General features: G+C 40.7%; 1 long non-coding RNA gene across 3 annotated transcripts in view; it reads left to right on the forward strand.

Moving 5' to 3' along the window:
• Positions 1-867: 867 nt before the first annotated feature.
• Positions 868-17,066, forward strand: part of LOC107318028 — a 33,448-nt gene continuing 17,249 nt past the window's right edge. Inside the window, exons 1-5 of one of the 3 annotated variants that reach the window (XR_001557126.2) lie at positions 868-1,964; positions 2,290-3,909; positions 4,500-4,672; positions 5,801-5,906; positions 10,364-10,558. This is a non-coding gene — a long non-coding RNA (uncharacterized LOC107318028). Of the gene's footprint in view, positions 3,910-4,499; positions 4,673-5,800; positions 5,907-10,360; positions 10,559-17,066 lie in introns of all 3 variants that reach the window. The other 2 variants (XR_004308343.1, XR_004308342.1) reach the window with 2 other exon arrangements.

Below are 17,066 nucleotides of genomic sequence, written 5' to 3' on the forward strand. Positions count from 1 at the left end.
TGGTCAGGTTGCAGTTAGACTTGATGCTCTTTAAGGTCTTTTCCAACCTGAGAATTTCTGTGATTCAAAGGCTTGTCCCTTTTTTCTTTTTAGACATTACATTCATTGTCTTAACAAACTTAAACATTTGAGTCAATTAAAGTCCAAACTTCTTGTTCAGTGCTTCTAAAAGACTGATTTATCTCCTGACTTCTGTCTTATAATTTTCTGCCTGCTTGTGACCAAGAAAACTGTCCGAGTTTATTGGCCAGATTGGCTCATTTAGCCAGAAGTGAACATCTCATCCATGCGCTGAAGCACTGAGGATTTCCTCTAATACAGTGGATGTCAGCTATATAAAGTCTCTATTAATAATTAACTGGATTCCTGGATGCCTGAAAATTTCCTTTGCTTCTCGTCAAGTACCATCCCTGTGCAGTAGCCTGATTTAGTCTAATTGATTGTGTAATGGGCAAATGCATCTATTTCTTATGACCTGACCATTCTTTCACCATTTTCTCTATGGCAAAAATTTTAAAGCCATCAAAAAAGAAAAACAAATCCTCTAAGAGCAAATTAGTCCTGTTGCGCTATGTAGAAAAGACTCAACCATTGGGGTTGCAGGGTATGGCAACCATACTTTATAGTGAGGTGAATAAAAATTGTTTTAATATCTCTGCTCACCTTGGTCTGGTAATACAGCTTTTTTCAACAGAGAGTGCTACAGCTCTTGCATTTTCTCTATGGCTCAGGACTTTTCCTTCTCACCCTTATACTCTGTCAACCTAACGTGTAATGTTTACATCAAATAGACTTGAACCCTCCTCCCTGGTTGACTTCTGACTCTCCAGTCTGCTCTGGGATACTGTTTATAGCTGTAGTCTAAGCCTATAAGCCAGGCATATGTAGGCCAATAGAGCTACTGACAAGAACCAAGAAATTTCAAGTCTTGTACTTAGCTGGAGAGGTTTTATCAGCGTGAATGTGGCAAATCCTAACAGAGTCCAGCATTTGTCCCTTCTGGCTCTATTAGAAATAATGGCATGTTAGACTGGTGGAGTAAGTGCACTACTCATGGTCAATCAGTAAAGGAAATTTTGATATGCCTCATTTGTTACTCCTGCTCTTAGTCTGCAGTCTCAGCTGTACTCCTGAGTCTCAGAGCTGTTCAGAAAAGACCTGGATTGATATTAGAAGGAGCAGAGGGGGGAAGTATTTCCTTCTTACATCAAACTTTCTGTCAGCCAGTTATTTTCTTTTGTAGAGAGATATGCCAGAAATAATATTCTATCAAAAATTACATAGAGTCATTATTATTATTTGGTTTATTTGTTATTATGTCGTGAAAGTAAAGCAAGATTTATTTCTTTTTTTGTTTGGGTTCAAAAGGAGAAAGGTCATTTATTTTGCCTGAAGGCTCAAAATGCAGTCGTTGGTGAAGTTATTTTCCTGGTTCCAGCACTGTCCATCCAGCAGGATGTGTGTCCTGCTATCTGAACTGTCTCCTCAGTTGAACAGACTCAGTTGGAGTTCGTGTCCTGACCTGCACCCAGCATCACATGAGACTGTATTTTATAATACGAAGCCTTGAGGATTTGAGGAGCTTTATTCTCCTGGAAGAGAGGAGGAATATGTAGGATCTCTGAACTGATACGTTTTGTTCATAGGCCTGAATGGGTTTTGCCTTTTTACTCTACTGAGATAGAAAAAAGTTACTGTCAGTATTTCCCTACTCACGAGGAGTCGCAGCTACTGAAAAGCCCATAAATTGCACATCAGCGCCTGTCTGTAATCCCATGGAACCAGATTCTGCCATGTCTGTAACTGCTGGACCAGTCAAGGCTGCTGGGGCTGCCAGGGCTCACAATGGCCTTTGCTAAGAAAAGATGCAAGTTCTTATGAGGTACTTTGAAGAGCACCTGAAGATAATCTTCTTTCACATGAGAGCATCTACCTAAATGACCACCTTTTCCCTATGTTGGAAGGTAAACACTCTCTTTATATGGTAGAAAATATGGGAGTACATTTTAAAAAAGAAAAAGTCAGGTATTTTTTGCCATCTTTTGTGCATTTGTACTGTGTGATTTTAGAAATCCTTTCTTTCAAAGGTGAAAATTTTGCTTTATAGATGCATAACACCGAGGCTTTGTCCCACCACTTGCTTTCCCTTCATGAAAGCTGTATTTCAAACCCGTGCTGGTGTTTAGAGCTCTGCTGTGTTATTGCCATAATGTATTCATAGTTTTAACCTCAGCTAGAAATTGCTTCTCACCTTCTGTATTCTTCTCACCTTTTGTATTCTCTCACCAGGTTTTGTGAGGAAGAGTGTCTTGAATGGAGATACAAGCTCTGAGCATGGCATTGTATTTTGGTTCTCACCCTGACTTCCAAGGCCAGTTGCTTGATATTTCAGTGCCTGATCAGTTCTTGTACTGAAGCAAGTCTTTGATTCTGTTTTGAAATGGCTCTGCAAAAGTATACAAAATCCTAGGAAGAGGTTCTGCTCCATGCAGGAACGTATCTGTTGCTATACGGCAATACCGTATCTCATCTATCTGGTACAATCGGATGGTGCTCTCGTAGAACTCTGAATTGAGTTCAAATCTACAAGTGGAAGGTGGGAGAAGTGCTGCTCTTCTCTATCAGTCAGAGGCTCAGGCTTTATGAACAGAGTGTGTGACAGCACAAGGTCCTGCCAGATCTGTGAGCGTGCCATGTTCAGGCTGTTCTGCCATTTTATAGCTGCTAATATGGGGATATTTGTTAGTGCGGTTGAGATCCTGAAATGGGAGGACTGTGCCATAAAACAAATGTCCTTCTGTCCAGCAAGCCTTCTGACAGAACTTCACCCTCTCCCTGCCCAGAGCTAAGCACAGTCATGTCCTGTCTGCTGCTGTATAAGGCAGCACAAAAGTGGACTCTCACCTCTGGCAGACGGAACAACTGGAGGACCATTGTGTTCTGCTTCCTTTTCCTGAGTGAGAATCACCCACTTTGGGTATTAATTATTCATGTTGATATTTCTGCATCATTTAGGAAGAATCTGGTGGCCCACACGGCTCCAAGAATAGCTTCCCTTCGTTACTTTTTAATGTGAACATTTTAGTTTGCTTCATCATCCAGGGTTGTTCTGGCTAAGATGGCGTACATCTCCCTGCTGAAAGCAGATGAAGCATTAAATGTTCTACGCTGCTACTTTTACTTGGATCTCCAGCTGACAGGTGGAAAAGAGTCCTGCTGCTCAGTATCACATTGTCTCTATCTGTTTGCTTCTCCAGAGGTATGGATGTAGTATTGTGAGATGCTGATACTGTATCTGCAAATGAGTGGTCTGCAAGCAGCCTTGTGCATGGTGCTCTCAATGAACATAATCCTTTCTGCAAGATGTCAGGGGCTGTAGCTGCTGCAAACTCTTCCCATATCATGGATTACTACCAAACAGGAACGTCTTCTTTCTGTGCATATTTCCTTGAAGTCCTTACAACGATATCAATCAAATAAGCAAACCTCTGTGATGGCATCACTTGCCTCTTGTTTCATGCGAAACACAGATGAGAGACAGGCTGTCAATGTAAAGAATAAAAGTGAAACCAACAAAACAAAAGCACCCAACAAAGTGCTGGGGGGAAACCATTTTTAAACCTGCAGCTGCATCCTTGCTTGCCCAGAAATAATACTTGCAGCAAGCAGCCCTTTTTCAGAGTATCCATTTTGTTTGTTTGTTTGTTTTCACAACAGGATTCTGAGTTCTGAGAACAATTAGCTGCACTGCTTCCCTGAGACAGTAGTTCTACTTAGTCTTTTTTCTCCTTTATAATCAGACTGGTGACCCAAGTGGAGCCCTGGCCTGAGAGATGTTTGAACAAATATATAGAAGGGGACTATTTCTCCATATGCAGTCTCAGGTGGCTATGATGAGCCAAGCTCAAGGTAAGAATGAGAAGCACTGGTCAGAGCAGAGCAGCTCCCAAGCCACTCAGTGCAATTTGTAAGAGGAAAAGCTGCAAGGATTATTAATTTTGCTTTAAATGAAAATCTGTTAGCTTTTTACACAGCAGAATTCATTGGTGGACATACAGGCAGATATTTATTGGCTGAAATAACATGACAATGGCCAAAAATTGGGGCCTAAACTAATAGACAGAATATTTAGGACTGTTATCATAGAGCTGTAAGCTGCTCCCAGATGCTCTCTAAAATCTTACTGGTAGAGGAATGAATTTAACCCTATAGGAGCTCACCAGTGTATTCAGCACCATCCTCCCAGTGGATTTTCATTTAACAAATCAGTACATCCAACAGTAAAAGAGTGAAGTGAAACACCATCGATACCTGTTTATCCAAATAGCTGGAAGCCTGATGGGCTGCAGCCCTGCAGTCACGTCCACCAGGGCTAAGTGCAGATAATGTGTGTTTATTTGATAGCTGAGCCACATCTTACTCTCATTAGTTGAGAATGATTCATGAGGTCTAAGAAGGCTTTTCCAACTTTTTTTTTTTTTTTCTTTTTTTAACTTCAGAGCAGCTTAATCTATGCCTGAAATGCATGTGAGCCTTGGCCTGATCTTGGAAGCAACCTTCCTGCTCTGTTTCTTCTTGCCGAAGTTGTATTTGTTATTTCTGCTGTCTTTCTCAGCGCTGGACGTGCAGATTCTCTCATCAGGAAGAAACTATAGGAAAGCATTTGGGCACTGTGAGTGACAAAATGCTTCACCTGTGGAAACCATAGCTCTGAGCTGTGTAAGACTACTGCAGAACCAGTGAGGGGCAGCAGCAGGAGCCTGGGTGGGCAGAGAGATCCCACCAGGACTAGGCATGCTCTCTGTGTCTATAGCCCAGGACCCCTTTCTATACCACACCCGCCCACCTTCATACTTAGATTCCCATGGCCATGTCCAGCCTGGCCTTGAACACCTCCAGGGATGGAGTATCCACAGCTTCTTTGGGCAGCAGTGCCAGTGCTTCATCACTATCTGAATAAAGATTTCTTTTCCATACCCTTAGATCCAAATTCCCAGGTAGTTACGAATTGCAGTGGGGTTTTTGTATTTGTATTTCTTTGTATCCAAGAAGAAGTAAAAAAAAAAAAAAAAAAAAAAGAGGATCTATTTTACTGATCAAAAGAACGATTTTAAATTTGCAATTTCTTTTAAGTAGATACAGAATATCAAGGCCCTCTATGAAACTTCTAATAACTACCTGCAGTTACTGTTCTAAATTAAATGACTTGAAAATTGAATGTGTTCAGGTTTCTAGAATCAGCGTGAAATAGTGAGTTACTAAAGCAGTGAAGCAGTTTGCAGTGTGTAATAAATGTGTATAATTACTTGAGGAAGATGGGCGTACTGTCATAAAAAGAAATTGAAAAGCTGTTAACATCACTACATGTCACAGTTTGTGCTCTACAATAAGTCACAATTCTGACAGCAGTTTATCTATTATGCTGGCATGTCAATAAGGAGAACACAATAAGGCTTGTAATAATATTTCCATTTAGCAAAGTGGTTTTCATAAGGCAGCAATAACTTGAATCTGCAGTAACCTGAACTTTAAATTCATATTTATTGAGAGAAGCTGTTGAATTGTTCTTTTCTGGAAGAGGCTAAAATATAAAGGTGTAAGCAAAATATTAGTGTTTTTATTTTGCTAAAGCATAGAATCGTTAAGGTTGGAGAAGACCTCCAAGATCATCTGGTCCAACCAGCCACTTCCCACCAATACTGCCCAGTGAACCATGTCCCTAAGTATCATGTCTACCCTTTCCTCGAACGTCTCCACTTCCACACATCACGTTTGCTCCCATTTCCCCCCTACCCCACAGGGGCAGCATGAGGACGTCCTTTCACAGAGGCAGCAGATGAAGAAAAGAAAAAGGAAGACGCCCCAGTACCTTCTACCTCCTGCTTTGATCCAGACCATACAAAGAGGTAACAAAATTAACTGGAGGTGGGGTGGGGGGTGTGTGGAGTCAGTGCTGACATACTGGAAGATGTTACTGTACATTTGTGTTGCTGTTGTGGTGCTGGTCCACTAGAGCTGTGCAGTCACACATGCTGCTTTCCATCAGGCAGGAGGTGAGCAAAGACCGGGGTCCATCTCACAATCCCAGGCCAAGTGACAGGCATGGGTCCACCATAGCTCCATGCTCCTGCACTGAAGTGTGTGATTGTGTTGACCTCTAGTGGCTGCAAGGAAGAGAGGGACAGACCTCCAGGTGAATGGAGCATGCAAACTGTTAAAGCGACATGAGTTAGGGCAGCATTCCATAAAACCCACAAGTCATATATTCATGTTCTCCTTGCCTTCCATGGTATAGATTTTGTGATCCTCCATGTCATGCTTTGGTTGTTTCAAATTCATGATATCTTCTGCATCCAGGAGCATCTCCAGTGAGGCTGCTCAGGGGTCTGCCTTTGCATGGGTGAATGGGAGCAAGGTGTCCCTGAGCTAAGCTCTCATGAACCACTGTATTAGAAACAGGGATTTGTAGATCTGGGTGTTGCATCCTTTGGGTGCGTTCTTCTTTTCCATCCAAGACACAGAACTTTTGGTTGGGCTAAGAAAGAATTCTGCCCATTGCAAGTGATTCCATGAATCAACTCTCTGTGGAACATTTTCTCTTTTCAGTGGGAAGTACCATTTACTGGTTTTGTTGGTGGTACAGGCAAACCAAAAGGATTGCTCTTGATCCTGTGTGGAAGCAGCAGTTCTTCCACACAGTGGTGGCACTGAGGCAGCCCTTGATGTTGGGTTTCTGGGCTGGAGGTCAGCCCTGTCCCTGTGCCTTCCACTAGATGTTCAGTCTCACTAGAGCCTGAGTAGACTATCAGAAGTAGGCAATGTTTATCCCAGCTGAAGCTCAAAATTTAGCTGTAATTGAAGCCAGTACTGAAAGCCTCTATTTGGAAACTGTAAAAAATGGGCTATCTTGCATCTGTAAGCAAAAGCGGGTGTAAATAATTGATAATAGATAAAAATTGCTAAAATATATCAAGGATGCCATCTGTCTTCTTGCCAGTTTTTATACTGAATAATCAAAAAGTTTTAGTGGAGATGGATGACAGCATATAACACCAGCCGTTCTGTGCACACTGTTATTACGAGTTGCCTGTAATTTGAAAATTGTGCTGGTGGCCAAAGAAGATTGCAATAGGAAAACAAATACCAGGAAAGCCACCAATACAGCTCTCTGAAAGGGAAGCAAATGGAAGGATGTGTCTAACACACATCACAACAGTACTGTGGAAGCTTCCTGATTTGCCCTCCAGCTGAGACCCTGCATATTCAGGGCCTGATGGGGATTTGCAGGCTGCTGCGCCCTGATGTGTGTCCCAGCTGGGTCCGAGCTTTCCTTTTCAAATTCAGGGAGCAAAAAAGCACATCATAGGGATGAGGTGAGTTATATTTCAGTGGAAGGCCTGCAACTTGAGTATTTCCATCTCTGATGGCAAAATATTCTTAGTGCCTTCTGTTGTAAACAGTTTTGGTCTAGCAGATATTCGACTGTGCTTATACTTAAAAGGAATAAAATATGTAACTTCTACTGCTAAATCTTTCTGTGGTCTGCCCTTGGCAGGCTGCCTTGCTACTTACATGTTCTGTGTTGAAAGAGAAACCTTGAACAACGTAACACAGTTATCAACTTCTGCTTCCATGCCCTCATTTATTCATTAAAAGGTGTGCAGCCATTTGAAAATAATAACATTAATTCAATACCACAGCTGGTATTTTCAAGTGGAGCATGAAAGACAGCTGTGTAGAAACCTGTATTTTTCTACCTGTTATTAACAAAATCACAGTTCTGGAAAGCTTTGTGAAACTTGTGCTAGATTTGATCTTGCTTCTGAATCTGTCTTCCTCGAATATGTAAATATTGAAACTGATGGAGGAGGGAATGGAGTGAGTCAAAGTAATTGGCATTTATTGTAGGAGTTGTATTGTTTGAGATGCTCTAAACAGAGAAATGGTACAGAAATGTCAAATTGTAAATCAGACATGTACTTCTGTCTCCACTGGTACCTTTCATAACTGGCTGTGAGAAGAACAGATTTCACTAGGAAGAAGCTGTAGTCAGCCCATCACAGAGAGTAATATGGTTATCAGCCATCTAGGCAATATTATGTGTAAGAAAATTCCTTGGTGAGTACTACTTATGCTGAAAATCATTATTTCCTATATTAGGTCCAAACCACTTTTGGTGGTTTCTAGTTATGAGATGTTTTAATGTTGAAATGTGATGGAAATAATTACTTTGTCACGCTCCTTTGTGATGCCACTGTGTAGTGCAAATGGATGAAAGTATTACACAAAGATTTTATTCTCTTTATTTTGAAGTAACCATCTTCAAGCACCACAAGCCATTACTGAGAGCATCACAAACCATCCGCCATTCCTGAACTCCCCCTAACATATCTCTGTTGGCCTCAGCTTGACCTACAAGAGTTTTTCATCTCTCTTTCTAAACTTTCTTTCTTCTTATTGTTATTATTATACACCCTTCTCCTATTCCAGGCAATTAATTAAGATGGATAAAGCTGTGCCAAATGGTGATTTGATTTGTCAAATAAAGATATGAAAAATCTGCTGATTCTTTTCCAGGCTTGCTGTGTTACACTGAGTCTTTGTTTCTGCTCTTCATTCTCAATTCTGTGGGCAAAGGCTGGAAGGAGTTGTATCTTTGAGCATGTGCAATGTGTATCAAAAACATTATTTTGACCCACTAAAGTAGAATCAGATATATGCTTAAATGTCTGCTTGGCTGAGGTTGAATTCATTTCTTTGGAGGGGAAACATTTAAGAGAAACCCTAAACCAGATGAATTAAACAGGGAATTTTTTCTTGGAGAGACTTTTGGTATTCAAAGATCAAATTCTGTTGATAGTTTAAGAAAAAAAAGAAAAACAAGACCCTTCCCCCCTCCCCCCCAAATTTAACTGGTTCTTTTTCCAGGTAAATTTAAATTGTCATGAGATATTTTGTTAATGCAGATGTCACTGTGTGTGTTCTGTGTATCCACGTCCATGAAATGTGGTTGTTATAGCAACAGGTTTAACCATTAAGCAGATTTTTGTCTTGGAGCTGCTTCATAGCATATAACATAACCATGTAATGAGGATTTTGCAGCATCTTTAAATATCATGCTAGGCAGTATGGGATACAAATACCAATTACCTCCCTAAGTAATTTAGCTGCAAATTATTATTTCTCCCCGAAGGCATTATCTCTAATATGTGTGCATTATTAGTCTGCCCGATTCCTTCTGGCTGAATGTGAAAAACAGTATTTACATATACAGTATTTAAATGTGTCAGAATGCTTAGATTTCAAAGGGCTCACAACAGCAACAATTCTGGAACTGAATTCCAAGTGTAGCCTTTCAGCATCTGAAAGTCTTGTCCAAACTCTGCAACTGCACTTCGTAAATCACTGTGCAATGCTAGCTATCATTACATTCCCATCGCTTTGAGCCTGTGGCTGCAGGCTGTTCCCAGCCAGATGAGATGAGTACTTTGAGATGTCATTTTGGTTCTGTTCTTTGCTTACTATTCTCCTGAAACTGAACTCTTCTCTGCTGCTTGAGTTTTCAGTTCAGAATCGAGCTATTTGCAGAATTACCTGCGTTAGGATCTGATGGTGGGAGTGAATCTAAAAGGGCAGCACAACGGTGAAATGCCACCGTAAATATCAAAGAACAGGCAATGTGGGGTCACCTCCAGAGCAGATTGGTGCAACAATCACTGCTGCAGGCAGCAGCTCCTTAGGGTCACAGGGCACTTGGTATAACATCATTCTCTATCCATCTGAAATCCACCCCTTGGAGCTCTCAGCTTTCGACTTGGTTGTTGGTTTGTGTTGTTTTTATTGTATTTTGAAGCCTGCAAAAGAAAACGGAGAATGCTGCTTAATATGAAATAACTGCTTGCAGCAAGAACTGAGCTTGTGCTGCAGTTTGCACAGCACCTCATGTGTTTGGGGCCTTTTGAAGTAGTTTTGTTGTTGTTCTTTCTTTGCACCAAAACATCACGCTTTGTGAGTAAGGTTTTGTCTCTCAGTGCTTGGATCCAAAGTCTGGTGAAAGCAGTGAGAGAAGCCCTTAAAAGTTCTGAGAAAGGATGGCAGGAAGGTGTACTGTTTTTTAAATAAGAATCATGGAATAGCTTGGGTTGGTGAGGTCCTTAAAGATCATCTAGCTCTAACCCCTTGCCATGGGCAGGTTTGTGAACCACTAGATCAGGCTGCCCAGGATCCCATCCAACCTGGCCTTCTTAACTTCATTAACAATTGACAGTATTGTTATTGGGTGTTACTGATGTGCAATATAAATATGTATATATTGCTGCTGATTAATTTTAATGTTTTTAATAAGTGAACATTTCTTCAGCAGATGTATGGGTGTTCCTAAGTTAGGACCTGAACCAATGATTGAGAACCTGATGAACAGACACAGCCAGCCCTGGGAGCACAGGTGAATTGCTTTTGACCAGAAGCCTCATTTAAGGGCTGGCTACCATAGAGGAAGGATATCTACCTGGAGATCTCTCCTTTTGGAGTATTTGATGAGCTCTGATCCTCAGAATGGGTAAGCGAATCTTTCTTTATCTGGGTTGTGAGCCTTTTTTGGGTGATGTAAAAGTGATTATCTGCCATCGCCTTTCCCTACAGATGTCATGGGTTTGAAATGGATAACAGATAATCTGTTACACTAAACAGTGCAGCAATTTATTCTCTTTTGATGCTTATTTGTTATTATTCTTATTGTGGTGCGGTGCCTCCAATGCTTTTAGTAAATAGTGTTCTAAAATTAATGGATTTCCAGAATTTACTTGTATGCTGCCATGTGTACAACCCAGATTAGTCTAGGGTTAAGTTTCTAGGCCTGCAGATCAGCTCTTAATGGTAAGGTGACAAATAGTCTCCTGAAATGGTACATTTGGTTTGATGGAAAGATGAGCCTTGGATGAAAGAAATGGCATTTTTGCTCTTTCCATTTTATTTCTGTTAAAAATAGATGGGAAACCTCAGTCATGTCTTTAATGGCTGTCATCAGATTGTTATTATAAGTTTGTAAATTGTCTCTTGTCAGTTTAAAAGACTATTATTGCCAAAACTCATATGATACACTTGTACTGTATCACCTTCTTTTTTAAGTGTAGTTTTGAACTCTGAGACTTCTGATTTCAGAAGCGTTTAATTTGTTTTGCAAATCTCCCTGCTGTGCCCTCAGCCTGTGATCTCTCTTTTGCTCAGTCTGTATGAAGATGGGGGAGTAGCTGGTTGGTTCTTCTGCTTGTTAGTTGACCTCTGGAAATCACTGATGTCTCATAGAGGCTCTGGCTTGTGTGGGAGGGAAGAAGCTAGGCTGGAGAACCTTCTGGAATGAGAGGATCATAGAATCGTTAAGGTTGGAAAGATCTCTAAAATCACTTAGCCTGACTGTCAGTGTATGGATATGGGGCAGAGCCAGGACCCTGAAGGGGAAACATTCCTCTGGGGCTGCTGGGATCCAGAGGTTCCTGTCTGGAAAGATGTGCTCCATGGTGTATAGGAGTATCACTTCTGCCTTTGGCTGGTAGTAGGGGGGCACATCTCCATTGGACTAGCCTTGAAATGTGCTTGGAGATGTAGGATCCCACCACATTCGGCACATTCCTCAACCTGCTTCCTTAGAGCATTGTGTATCAATACTGATTGGCTTCCTACATGCCCAGAGGCAGCAAAGAAACATCTACCACAGGCAGTGACAGGTGATTCAGCAGGAGCTCTGGTGACTCATTTAGCAGCTGAGGAGATTAAAATCAATTCCTGCTTCAGAAAATGATGAACTGCCCTTTGGTGTCATCCATTAATCTACAGCAACTGCTCGGTTGGAAAAAAACAGTCCCTAATTGTTAATGTAGCCACAAGAGGGAGCCCATGATGGCATAAGAACGTATGGAAATGGACCAATGCAGAGATTTTTCAATTCAGTTATTAGGAAGCAGCTGATTACTTAAGTCCCCTTTTTGCATTTTCTGAAGGCCTTTTTTCAGAAGTTTTCCAGAGTTGTTTGCATATTTAGCAGACAAATTGAGGTGACAAGACTTAAGTATTATTTGTGACTATTCTGAGGAAGCTGCTGTTTTGTCTTCTTTTAAATGTGTATGGAATTCCATAGGAAGGACAAAACTCAAAGGAGCCCTGAAACTTTTGTCCTTAATAACATGTAGCAAAGCAAGTATTTGAAGAGCATATGAGAAGACTTTTTTTTTTTCTTTTGTAAGATAGCAGGGCTTTGTCTTCCTGAGGTGCCCAGAGGTGGATGATAGGCCTTGCTCAGGGGCATGTGCTGACCATCTAGGGCAGGGCAGAGGGGAAGTACAGCATGAATCCCATGCTTTATTGCTCAAAGGACCTGTAAGCTAATGTACTTCCCATAAATTATATCCAAAAATTGAATTGTCTCTTAAAAACTGGGGAAAAACTATCACAAACTTCTCTGGACAGGAGAGAGAGAGATTGTGCAGCTGATATGCCAAAGGGAATCATTTCTGTTAATTAATCAGCAGTATAATATTTCTTTTTTCTTATTTTACTTTTCTCTGCTTAATGTCCTTATGACACAGGCTAGCTGGATGCTTTTTCAACATCATCTACATCCCTTGGGAGGAAAAATATTATTGAAGCAAAAAGAGCAGAGATGCTCAACCTTCTGTGTATGCGTACAACTCTAGAGCAATTTCAAAAGCTTTCTTTTTTTCCACTTAAGTACCTGAAATGACTAATCAGCTTCATCCTGAGGTTGTTCTCATCTACGTGTCTGACTTATTTCCTTCCTTGGCGTTTCTTGTTTGCGGACCAGCTGAAGGAGCTGGCTGGTTTACTTACAATTCCCAGTGTGATGATACTCAAATGTTATCCTGCAGAGAAAGAATCATTGTTGTGTTGTTGGTCTGTTTTCTGAATGTTCAGAGAATTGACTTCTGGTGACTGGCCTTATAGTTGCATTCCTGAGTTCATTCTCCTCCAGATTCCCCAGTCAGATCCAGGGTTTACACTATAGAACACACTGGGTTTGTCTTCTGCTGTACAGTCTACAACTGCCATCTGCATGAACAGCCCAATGTGACTAGCTGATACGCTGTAGAGCATCTGAATTGTCTTCTTTGGGGGTTGATTTGTTAACCTCCTCAGGTCAATGCCTGAGAAATTACATGAATGTTTTGCCAAGAAAAATGTGCCATGCTTTTGGAACGTTCAATCTTTTTCAAATGTCAGTCAATCTGCTTGCAGAAATTAGCGTTCTCGTCTCTTGACTCCTTGACCTTAATAACCAACAGAAATATCGAGCCAACCTTTTAAAACGGAGATTACTCATTTCAATCCAATTGAAAAGCGTGATGGCAAGGAAACAAATGTTGAGGAATTTGGGGGGGGCTGAGTTACATTCATCTGATTCAGGCTTTTAAATCTGGCATTTCACTGTTGATTACAAGTTCCACTGTTTGTGGAGACTTAGTTCATTGTTTTAATGTTACGGATTGGTGTGAGCTTTTCTATTTCATTGCAAAATGTGTCACTAGAATGGAATGTTTTGTCCTGTTTCTTGTTGTTAAGTATCCATTCTTCACATTTGTATCTTGAGGTATAAATTTAATAAATGCATGATGTTTACACTATATATATTTTATAATATTTAAGGTCAAAATGTGCTTTCCTTAACCTAAGTTGGAAAGAGGCATATTGTTGAACTAGTTCCCCATCTGGCCTAGAGGGCTAGGCATGCACTGAAATTAGCTAATATTGGCCAGCTTACCTGTTTGCCTAGTATTAAATTGACCCTTTGGGAAGTGTGTTTTTGCTGACAATATCTGTATTAGAAAGTAAGGGAATTATAGAGGAAATAAAGCATGAGAACACAAGTTCGATATCACTGTTTGTTTCCTGGACTAATAAAATCTCTGTAGATACCTTGCCTTGAATCTTAAGACCTATGAAAATACTGATGCTCTCATCTAGTAACAGTGCATGGAAGTCCTCATTTTTCTTGAATAATGAAGTTATATCATCCCTACTGTGATGATATTGGGGATCCAATATTAATAATTACTTAATTGATTAATTCTGTGTTTCCTTGTGTTAAGAGCTTTAACTATTGACCTCAACTCTGTTGTTGTGAAATTTAGCACAATGATTGATAGGGATTTGGCATATAAGAACAAAACTTATCTGCTGTGTTGATTTCTGAGATTTCAGGCAACAAAGGCCTGTTTTGCAATGAAAAGACCTGCAAGAGCAAAAGCATACCTCGTTAGAAGGAGGAGAATTAAGTGTTCTTTACTGAGTGAAACAATTTTCCTTGATGAGCTGTGCATTTAAACATGACCGTCCCAGTGTGGAGTCAAATACCTTGTGAAATATTTGAGTTTCAGCAGAATTGCTTTCTTTTTGTTTTAAACTCTTTCCTTTTTCCTCACAGATTCTTTGTTCTCTGAGTTTAGGATTTTTAGAAAGCTAGCAGTTATTTCCCATTCTAATTTTGTTTTGAGCACCTCAGAGCTACAGAGAAGTACACAGGAACACTCAGTTCTTCAAGTGAGTAATGAACTGCCTCAGCTGCTTTTGGACTTCCTTCAAACTAGAATATTACTTAAGATAATGATAGGTGACCAGGTATCTTCAGAGAAAGGTTAATGGCAACATACGTCTCCCAGTAGCAATGAAATTCTTAATTTCCTGGCTGGCTTTGCTCCAGTGTAAAAATGTGTTTTTGCTATCTAAAGAAGGATATTGTAGTATGCAGAGTTCCTTTGGCTCTCTATGAAGGTGCTTTGTTCAGTGCAATGTATTTTCCAAGAATCCACTCCTAGGGAATGCTCTCAAAGCCATTTGCAGGGCAGGCCTGCATCCCAGAAGAAAGGAAATTTATGATACATGTTCTCTTGCAAGTAGGTTCTACATCTTGGAAGTCCCTTGCAAGAATCTGTGACAGCTTAAACTGGTTCCACTTTGGGTGACTTGATGAGACAGAACAGGCTGGGTACTTAATACTCGAAGCTTTAGTTGGGGAGGAAGGGATAGTTAGGTCAAAATAGCTTTCCAAGAACTTCTAAGAAGTGGTCTCTATAAAGCACTTAAAAGCATTTCAACACATGAAAGAGTTAAAAATCACCATTGTTTCTTCATTTCTTTTTTTTCCCAAATGCCTTGAAATGTGTGCTCTAATCTTCTGAGCACCTCCTTGTAAGCTCTTCCCATGAATGTTCTTTACAAAACTAAAAGGCTGTCTACTGTTTTAGTACAATACCCTTGCATCTTGTTTTACATCGACTCATCTTCATTACAATGCTTTTAACTGTAATTTGCAGTTGATCTTTTCGGCTTCCCTGTGGGATCAAAGGCCATTCCCTAACTATCAAATTAAATCGTTTTCCAAAAGTTTCCTTCCCTTCCCGTGGGTTCAGTGTCACCGCAGTCAGAGTAATTAATTCATTTATTTACCATTCTGGTTTGGGTAGATGTTTTTACTTCTCTCTAGGAGGCTTTTGTACCTTAGTGCAAATGGCAAGTAGTGTAGACATGTGCTTTACATTCTGTATAGGTCTGTACCTCTTCAGATAGGACAGTGAATACATCTATTGATCGTAAAGAGCTTGTAGGTCTGGACCAAAGATTGACCTATAGGTTAGGAATGCTGTCATGAGGAAAATGCAAATTTGTAATGGGGTGAATGGAGGAATAAGCCTTTTCGTTTATTTTGTCCGTGTTTATGTAACTGCTGTACAAAAAAAGCCAGTCTATGCTTTATTCCATTATTGAAAGAGATGCACAGGATAAAGGTGGGTGTCAGGCTGCAGAGAAAAAGAGCAATGACTTAAATCAATCCAAAAGCACTTACTCATGCCAAGGAGCAGACATAAGATCAAAAGTGATAAACAAAGAAACCTAAATCCCATATCAACAGTACAATATTAGAAGGGTGATTAAGACTATGGGCCTAAGGGAATGTGTACGCTGCAGTACTGAACATGGAGTACCTGACGTTTAGATTACCTAGAAAAACTGGCAGGCTTGACTGACCTGTGCAAGTGGTGTGTAGTATATTGCACTGATGAATCAAAGGGCTGCAGACTGATAGCCTTTGGCATTGCGAGGCTGTGCAGGTAACTGCATCCAGAAACGACTAGGCAAGATATTGCTTCTCTAACTGTAACTTGTTTATATATGATACTTGAGTTTGAATTGTGCGTATCTACACTGGTAGTAGAAAAGGGAGCACAGCTCTACTATTTGGGGTATTTGCTTATCTCCACACAGGATCTTTCCCAACATTTACCACAGAATTTCCTGATGAACTGTGGCCAATTTGCAGATTTTTCTCAGAAAAGATGACAAAAATGATAAAGATTTGGAGCTTGTAAAATTGTTCCTTTTTTGCAATTATTTTTAATATTAGCACCCATTAAAATATGTTCATTATACCTTTACAACATCGAGTATTTATGTCTTCTCTAGGAGAAATGCTGTAATCCATACATTCACCAGTATTTCTTTGGATCCCAATGAAACACTGGTGGGTAAGATGGACCTGTGCTAAGTATGTGCTCCCTGCTGCTGTGGTAACACACAGTGCCTTGTGTCCCAGGCACTGGGCACAGTGCTTGCTTTGAGAGAAATATCAAGAAGGAAGCACTATGAAAATGTGATGTTAGAGGCTGTTCAGCTGCTTTCTGGAAAGGAAAAAAGGAACTGTGCTTGTAAGGATGTAAGACAAGCACAAGGGCTACCTGGAGAGAAGCAGCCTCATCCTGCTCTGATGGTGCTGGGTGAGTCACTCTTGGGTCTTACTCAGCGCTGCCCTGGCATATCTCACCATGGGCAACAGCCTCTGCCCAGTCCAAAGCACACAGAAGCACCTTACTGCTGGTTCCAAGCAGCTGTCTGAGTCTCTCCCCTTCCTGAGCAAGGCTGCATTGTGCTGCCAACCACTGCTGTGCTGCCTGCAGTGGGAGATGCTCTCGACTCCAGCACTGCCGTTGTCATGGCTTTGCCCTGGTGTAAATGAGATCAGTAACTGGCTTGCTGCCACTGAACATGGTATTTGCAAGGAC

The sequence above is a fragment of the Coturnix japonica genome, chromosome 9 (assembly GCF_001577835.2).
Source record: "Coturnix japonica isolate 7356 chromosome 9, Coturnix japonica 2.1, whole genome shotgun sequence".
NCBI classification, from domain to species: domain Eukaryota; kingdom Metazoa; phylum Chordata; class Aves; order Galliformes; family Phasianidae; genus Coturnix; species Coturnix japonica.